Source organism: Penaeus monodon, chromosome 8 (assembly GCF_015228065.2).
Source record: "Penaeus monodon isolate SGIC_2016 chromosome 8, NSTDA_Pmon_1, whole genome shotgun sequence".
Lineage (NCBI taxonomy): Eukaryota > Metazoa > Arthropoda > Malacostraca > Decapoda > Penaeidae > Penaeus > Penaeus monodon.
In genome coordinates, this window is record NC_051393.1 from 9,287,963 (window position 1) to 9,295,462 (window position 7,500).

Sequence of the window (7,500 nt, forward strand, 5' to 3'; positions counted from 1 at the left end):
CTTCTCTTCCATCAATCGATCATCTTGTGTTCCATCGTGCCGGTCGCCAAGGCTTACATCGGTACCGCAACAACAGATCCTCAGACTTTAAGGCTTTTTTTTCTTTTGTTATTATTTTTAGATCTATGCGTTGGTTCCTTTGACTTGCGTGGAAGGCCAGCGTTCGAATCCCTTGGCTGGACCACGGTTGATGTTAGGAAGGGGGTTTTCTCTACCTGAAGACGCGATGGCTGTTGGGTGAGAGTCAGGGTGGGATATCTTCCTTTACTTCTTTATGAATTATGATGTAGAGACAAATGATAGCGATGCTGAAAACTATGTGGTAACGGCAACATTGATTGATAATGATGTTAGCAATTGCAGTGATTATTATATATTATTAGTAGTATTTTGTCATTGTTACTGATATCATTATTGCTGTTGCTGATCATCTTGTTAAGTGTCCTTGTTATCATTACCATTATTATTACCCTTGACATTATTACCAACATTTTCAGTAAAATAAATCTGCACTTTCCGGGCGCAGGTGATTAAAGGGGGGTGGGGGTGGAGGAGAAAGGAAATGAGGTAAAGGTGAGATGAGAGAGAGGATGTGGAAGGCGAGGGTGGAGGTGGAAGGGAAGGAGGAGAGGGAGGAGGTGGAAGGCGAGGGTGGAGGTGGAAGGGAAGGAGGAGAGGGAGGAGGTGGAAGGCGAGGGTGGAGGTGGAAGGGAAGGAGGAGAGGGAGGAGGTGGAAGGCGAGGGTGGAGGTGGAAGGGAAGGAGGAGAGGGAGGAGGTGGAAGGGAAGGAGGAGAGAGAGGAGGTGGAAGGCGAGGGTGGAGGTGGAAGGGAAGGAGGAGAGGGAGGAGGTGGAAGGCGAGGGTGGAGGTGGAAGGGAAGGAGGAAAGGGAGGACGTGGAAGGCGAGGGTGGAGGTGGAAGGGAAAGAGGAGAGGGAGGAGGTGGAAGGCGAGGGTGGAGGTGGAAGGGAAGGAGGAGAGAGAGGAGGTGGAAGGCGAGGGTGGAGGTGGAAGGGAAGGAGGAGAGGGTGGAGGTGGAAGGCGAGGGTGGAGGTGGAAGGAGGAGGTGGGATCCATTGTCTCGGTGGTTCGGGATGCTGACCCTTCTGATACGGATCTGATAGCGTTCGTATTCGTCTTCCTGTGTTTTGTTTTTGCTTTATCTTTCGTGTGTTCTTTGTGGATCTCTCTTTTATCCCGCTGCCTCGACCTGTTTCTTTTTACCTTTCTTTCTTTCTTTTTCTTTTTCATTATCGCCTCGTTTCTTTTAAATTATCTTCTTCGTTTTCGTTCCACTTTCTTCTTCCTGTAAATCTTTTTCTTTTATTTATTTTTTTCTTCATCCTTTTGTCACCTCATTTAAGTTCTAATTTATTGTTCGTTTGATGATTTTTCAAGATTTTCTTTAATTTTTTCTTCCTTCGTTTATTTATTTCTTGTCTTTTAATCTCACTTTCTTTCCCTCCATTACTTTTTTTTTTTTACTGATTCTTTGAAGCTTCCAGTTTTTTTCTTATTTCTTTCTTTCTCTTTCTCTTTTACTTATTTTCCGTTTACTCATTAAAAAAAAAACTCTTTTAAAAACTTTTTATTTTATTGTATTTTTCGTTTCTTTCTTTTTTCTCTTTTTTTTTTCTCTTGTCCGCATACTTCATTTCGACGTCGATGCTAGCTATTTTACCTTTAAATACGCCTCCCATTTTGGTGTTTACTGTACCTCTCTTATTTACACACTTTATTTACTGCGTGGAGGTTGAGCGAGGCCGAATGGGCGAGGACTGGGATGGGGGGGGGGGGGCTGTTTATGGGGATGGTGAAAGGGAGAGGAGGGGGAGGGTGGAAGGGATGGGGAGGGGGGTGGTGATGGTGATGGTGGGTGGTGGTAATCTGTGTGACGATGATGATGGTGATGATGGTAATAATAACAATAATGATGATAATGATAGTGATAATTATCATCGTTATCATCGTCGTCATTATCATCATCATCATCATCATCATCATCATCGTCATCATCATCATCATCATCATCATCATCATCATCATCATCATCATCATCATCATCATCATCATCATCATCATCATCATCATCATCATCATCATCATCGTCATCATCATCACTCCTATCGTTGCGTTTTATGATTACTCATTGTCATCAGCACTACAATCATTATCACCAGTACTAGAAACATCACTGGCATCATAATTATCTCAATATATATAAAAAAAACACTAAATGTCTGTAAAGATGGATTATTTCTCGTTCTCCTCTAGCCCGATTTTTATTTTATTTATTTATTTATTTATTTATTTATTCATTTATATAGTTTTGCGATGGAGAAACAGTGAAATTCGTGAAATTCGGTGAGCGAGTGAAGGGTTATCAAGCACCGGTTTTATTTTATTTTTATTTTTTTGTTCTGCGTTACAGAAAAAAAATATCGGGGGGGACGCCGCTCGTTTTTCTAACGGTTTTTAAGTGGATATGACTTTTATGTGGATTTTTTTATTTGTTTTATTTACGGATTTGTTCACATATTTATTTACCTGTTTATTTGGTTATTTGTCTATCTATTTACATATTCATGACTTTGTGTTATTTATATATATGTTTATTCGAACATTTTATATTATTCGTTTGCTGACTTGATCGTATATTCATTCACTTATCCATTTTCCTTTGCCGGTGTTTGTGTTATTATTTCCTCTGGGTCATTAAGAGCTCTCAGAGGCCATTCCCCCGAGCAGCCTTTTCGGGCGATCGCGAAGGGCCGACAGGGAGCCAAAGAGAACAGAAGTGGGGGTGTCATCCGTTATGGATGGCTGTCGGAAGTAGGGTGACGGAGGAGGAAAGAGGAGGGAGGATGAAGGACGGAGGAGGAAAGAGGAGGGAGAAGGAAAGGGGAAGGCAGGAGAGAGAAGGGAGGAGGGTAGGGGAAGGAGGAGGGAGAAGGGAGGAGGAAAGGGGATAAGGGGAAAGAGGAGGGAGGATGAAGGAGGAAGGAGGAAGGAGAAGGGAGGAGGAGTGGGGATAAGGGGCAGGGGGGAGGAGGGAGGACGAAGGAAGAGGGAAGGAGGAGAGAAGAAGCAGGATGAGGAGGAGGGAAGTAGGAATGAGGGGAAGTAGAAGATAAAGAATAAGGAGAGAAAGAGAGAGATGGAGGCGAAGACAGAAGATAGAAGAGAGAGACTGAAGGGAGGATTACGCATAGGTTAGAGTTCTACCATAGGACGTTCATTCAGACCGCGAGAAGGAAACTCAAAGAGGTTTTGCGTTTAATAGGCACTTGCAGCGAAGGAATGAGGGAGCGAAAGGGTACGAAGAAGGGGAGAAGGAGTAATGAAGAAAATAGGGAAGGGTGGCGTTGAAAAAAGGAAGAGGATTAGCCATTCCGCAAGGCAGGAGGATTACACTGTATTGGTATTGCAGATTGTGTGTGAGAGGATTGGCTTGGTTGGGTATTTGAAGGAGAAAAGAAAATTAAAGAAAATGGATGAAAACGGAAAAGAAAATGGAAAATTGGGGAGGGGGGGGGGAAGTAGGAAGGTAGGAAGGAATAAAGGGAGGGTAAGGTAGCGATGGGTAAGACATGGGTAATGGCCATGGTGAGGGAGAGGGAAGATGTATGGGAAGAGAAGGAAGGAAGGAAGTTATCGTGATGGAGGAGAGTCTTTAGGAAGATTTGTGTCTCTTACACTAACTCTTCTTTCCACTGATGTTCTCTCTCTCTCTCTCTCTCTCTCTCTCTCTCTCTCTCTCTCTCTCTCTCTCTCTCTCTCTCTCTCTCTCTCTCTCTCTCTCTCTCTCTCTCTCTCTTTCTCTTTCTCTTTCTCTCCCTCTCTATCTCTATTTATTTTTATTTTTATTTATTCCTTCGCATTTTTTCTATTTTTGTTAAACTCCTTAACATTTTATTTCTCTTTCCCTCTTCCCACTTCGAATAAGAATATTTTTACTGGAAGTAAAAAAATCGAGAGAAAATGTTTACTCCAAGAGCCTTTCCTCGAAGGACGCGAGGTGTCTCCAAGGGGGGTGCGTTAACAAGCACAAATGCCCCTTCCTCCTCCCCCTCCCCCTCCCCCTCCCCCTTCCCCTCCCCCCTCCAGGTGGTTCCATGCTGCGCCCACCTGTGTTGGTAGCTTTTCCCCTCGTTTCCCCTTTTGCTTCCCTCTTTCTTCCCCCTTTTCCTTCCCCTTTACCGAGCTCTCCCTTCTTCTCGTCTGCTCGCTACCTCCCATATTGGAGCCGTTGAAGCTTGCGCCAAAGTTTCGTTCATGCTACATGGAAATTCTTGGTTTGCAGGGAAAGTCAGGGGAGGAAAGTTTTTATTTTATTTTATTTTATTTTATTACTTTTTATATAAATACTTAAGAGTGTGGTTGTCACCGCTGTTGTTCGTTTTTTTTTTATTATTAGCGTATGTTTTCATGGGGTGTGATACTAGTTATTAACAGTTTGTTTATGTTTTTTTATGGTAATTATTCATGTTCTGACACACGGATAACACACACACACACACACACACACACACACACACACACACACACACACACACACACACACACACACACACACACACACACACACACACACACACACACACACACTCCCATACAGTCACACATAAGGCAAGCAAGCACGAACACAAAGACAAGCACACACTCAGACAGAAAATGAGATTAGCGGACGATTGTCTGTCGTTCCCAACAAATCTTACACGGCTCTCTTGCGTAATTGCATACGTAAGTAATTGGCTTCATCCTTAATAACGGAGCCAGTTTCGCTTCCAACGTCGCAAGCCTCGAAGGATCCCCTGCGGTGCGTAGGAGGCGCCAGAAACACCTGGCGGATGTGACGGGTGTCTCCTCCCTCTCCCTGAGTAAGATGCTGTGTGTGAGGAACCTCCGCTCTCCCTCCTCTTCCCCCTCCCCCGCCTCCTTCCTTACCTTCAACACCTCCCCCTCCCCTTCCCTAGCCGTCTTCCTTTACCTCCCCCCGTCCCCCTCCCCCTCCTTTCCTTCACCTTCAACCCGTTCCTCTCGTCACCGTCACGGGTCGCACGGGCTGGGGAATGGGGAGAAGAGGGGAAAGGGGCGAGAGGGGAGGCGGAGGGGACGAGGGCAGAGGTGGGAGGGAAGCGTAATGGAATGCGATTATTTGCGGCAAAGTGCGGAAGGGGAGAGCAGGGGTTGGGAGGGGGTTGAGGAGGAAATGCGAATAGGAGGACGTTGTTGGCGTTCTCCCTCCTTCTCCTCCTCCCCCGTCGAGAGACAGGTGTATTACGCGGAGGAGCGCCCTGGTGACCACGCCCTCTCCACTTTTCTTTCTGTAGGCTTTCTGTAGGGCGTGCTAGGGCGATGTGTTCATCAGTTATTTTCGACATTTTTTTCTCTCGTTCTGATCTTTTTTTTTCTTTTTTTTTTAAGTGGGAGGTAATCACACGCTTGATATACGTTGTATTATTACGTGGGTGCGTTTTGCCTTTCTTAGTTTACTCCTTTTTTTGACACGTGTCCTTGTGCAAGTTCAAGGAAATTGTACTTTTTTTTACAGATAAATGTGCATGGGCAAGCGCAGGAGCACAGACTGATAATATAACCACTGATTGGGAGTCAACAGAAATAACTCGTGTTTGCAGTCCCTCTCCATCATCCGGCTCAAGCAGTCCCTCGAATTTCCCTGGAATTTACAAATGTTTTCCTTTAATTACTGCCTCTTACCTGGCGGCGCTGGTTCCACTCTCTCAAACTCCCTCTTTCCTTCGCCCCCCCCCCTTCTCGCCCCTGATTGACACCTGAGTAAGATATTAAGGTAGCAGTGGGGCCGAGGCTTGATGTGACAGACAGGTGACAGTTCCCTGACGCACCTGATGAGCGCGACGTGAGTGATGGGACAGGAGGGAAGAGAGAAAGGGCGGAAGGAAGGGGAAGAGGGGAGGGGAAGAGAGGAGAGAGAGGCGAGGGGAAGGGAGGAGAGGAGAGGGGAAAGGCGAGAGGGGAGAAAGGGCTACGGTGCTACTCATGTCTTCCTGTTCGTCCAAGCGGTAGACAGGATGCGACGGGATTTATGCTACGGGTTAATCTAAGTTGGCGTGCGGTTGAGGGGGGAGGGGTTTGAGGAGGGGGGACGGTGATAGGGGAGGGGGCACGGACGCAGGAGGGGTTGCCTGACGCTCAACATTATCCCTTGGGGCACAAAAAGGCGGTTTGTGGTTAGGGTCTGAATTGCGTGTAGACGGCGGGGAAGTGTAGTATGTGTTTGTTTGTCGGTGCGCCCGCGTGTGTGTGTGTGCTTGTGCTTGTGCGTTAGTATTTTTGTGCGTGTGTAAAATTGTGATGTTATCTGATTATCGTGTATTTTCTTAAGTATCTGTTCGTAATTAATGACAGTTCTTCACGTTTTTTTCTCATTTTTTACATATATCCTTTTCTGTGGATAGTGCCTTATTCTTACGACTCGCGAATCATTACATCCTGCACTTGCCGACGGCTGTTTCTCCATGCAATATTTTATACAAGAAATGGTCGAGAGTTCATCAACCCAGGGCTGACTGGACAAAGGGGGCGGTATAAGGGATGGGGACAAGGGGGGGGGGGTGTAAGGGAGGAGGGTGTAAGGGAGGGGGTGGAGGGCGAGGGGTTCCTGCAGGACAGTGACGTCTCGGCCGCGCGTCCCTCCTGCCGCTGTCGCCCCGTCGTGTTAATATATCGCCGGCGTTTTTTTTTTATTTTCATGAATTATTTCCTTTTTATCCCTCATAATGTCTGCTTCATTCCTCTTTGTGTCTTTGTTTCTCTTCTTTCACTTCGTGTTGTTAGACTTTGCAGGTAGTCAAACTTTCTCATTGTTAAGTCAGAATTATTTTCCTATTTTATTTTTCCTACTTTCATTAATGTCTGTCTTTTTTTCGTTTTATTCTCTAATCTTGTTTTTTTTTATTATCGTATTGTTCCCATATTCTGCTGTTCTAAATTTTCCCTCCATTATTGTTGTTTTTATGTTTACTCCTTATTCAATTACCCCTTATAAAATTCGCACCTTGTTTGTCAGGTCATATGGTAGTTTTTGGCTCGTTATAAACCGTATATATTTGGAATGTCATTGATTCAACGCATTTTTTTTGTTTTATATTTGAGTTTATTTTCGTGTAGTTCTTCCTTGTTCTTTCGTTTTTCTTGTCTGTCTTCGTTTTCGTCTTCACTGTTTTCGTGCGTTTGTCCTTTTTCTTCACTGCACGACTACCTGGCTTGCTCCTCGTCCGTCCTCTGTCCTTCACCTTCGCCTTCCTTCCCTTCCCGTCCACTCTTCTCTCTCTCTCTCTCTCTCTCTCTCTCTCTCTCTCTCTCTCTCTCTCTCTCTCCCCTCTCCCTCTCCCTCTCCCCCCTCTCTTCTCTCTCTCTCTCCCTCTCCCCCCCCTCTCCTCTCTCTCTCTTACTCTCTCTCTTCGTCTTTCTCTTCCTCTCTTTCCCTCTTTCTCCGTCTCCCTCCTTCTCACTTCCT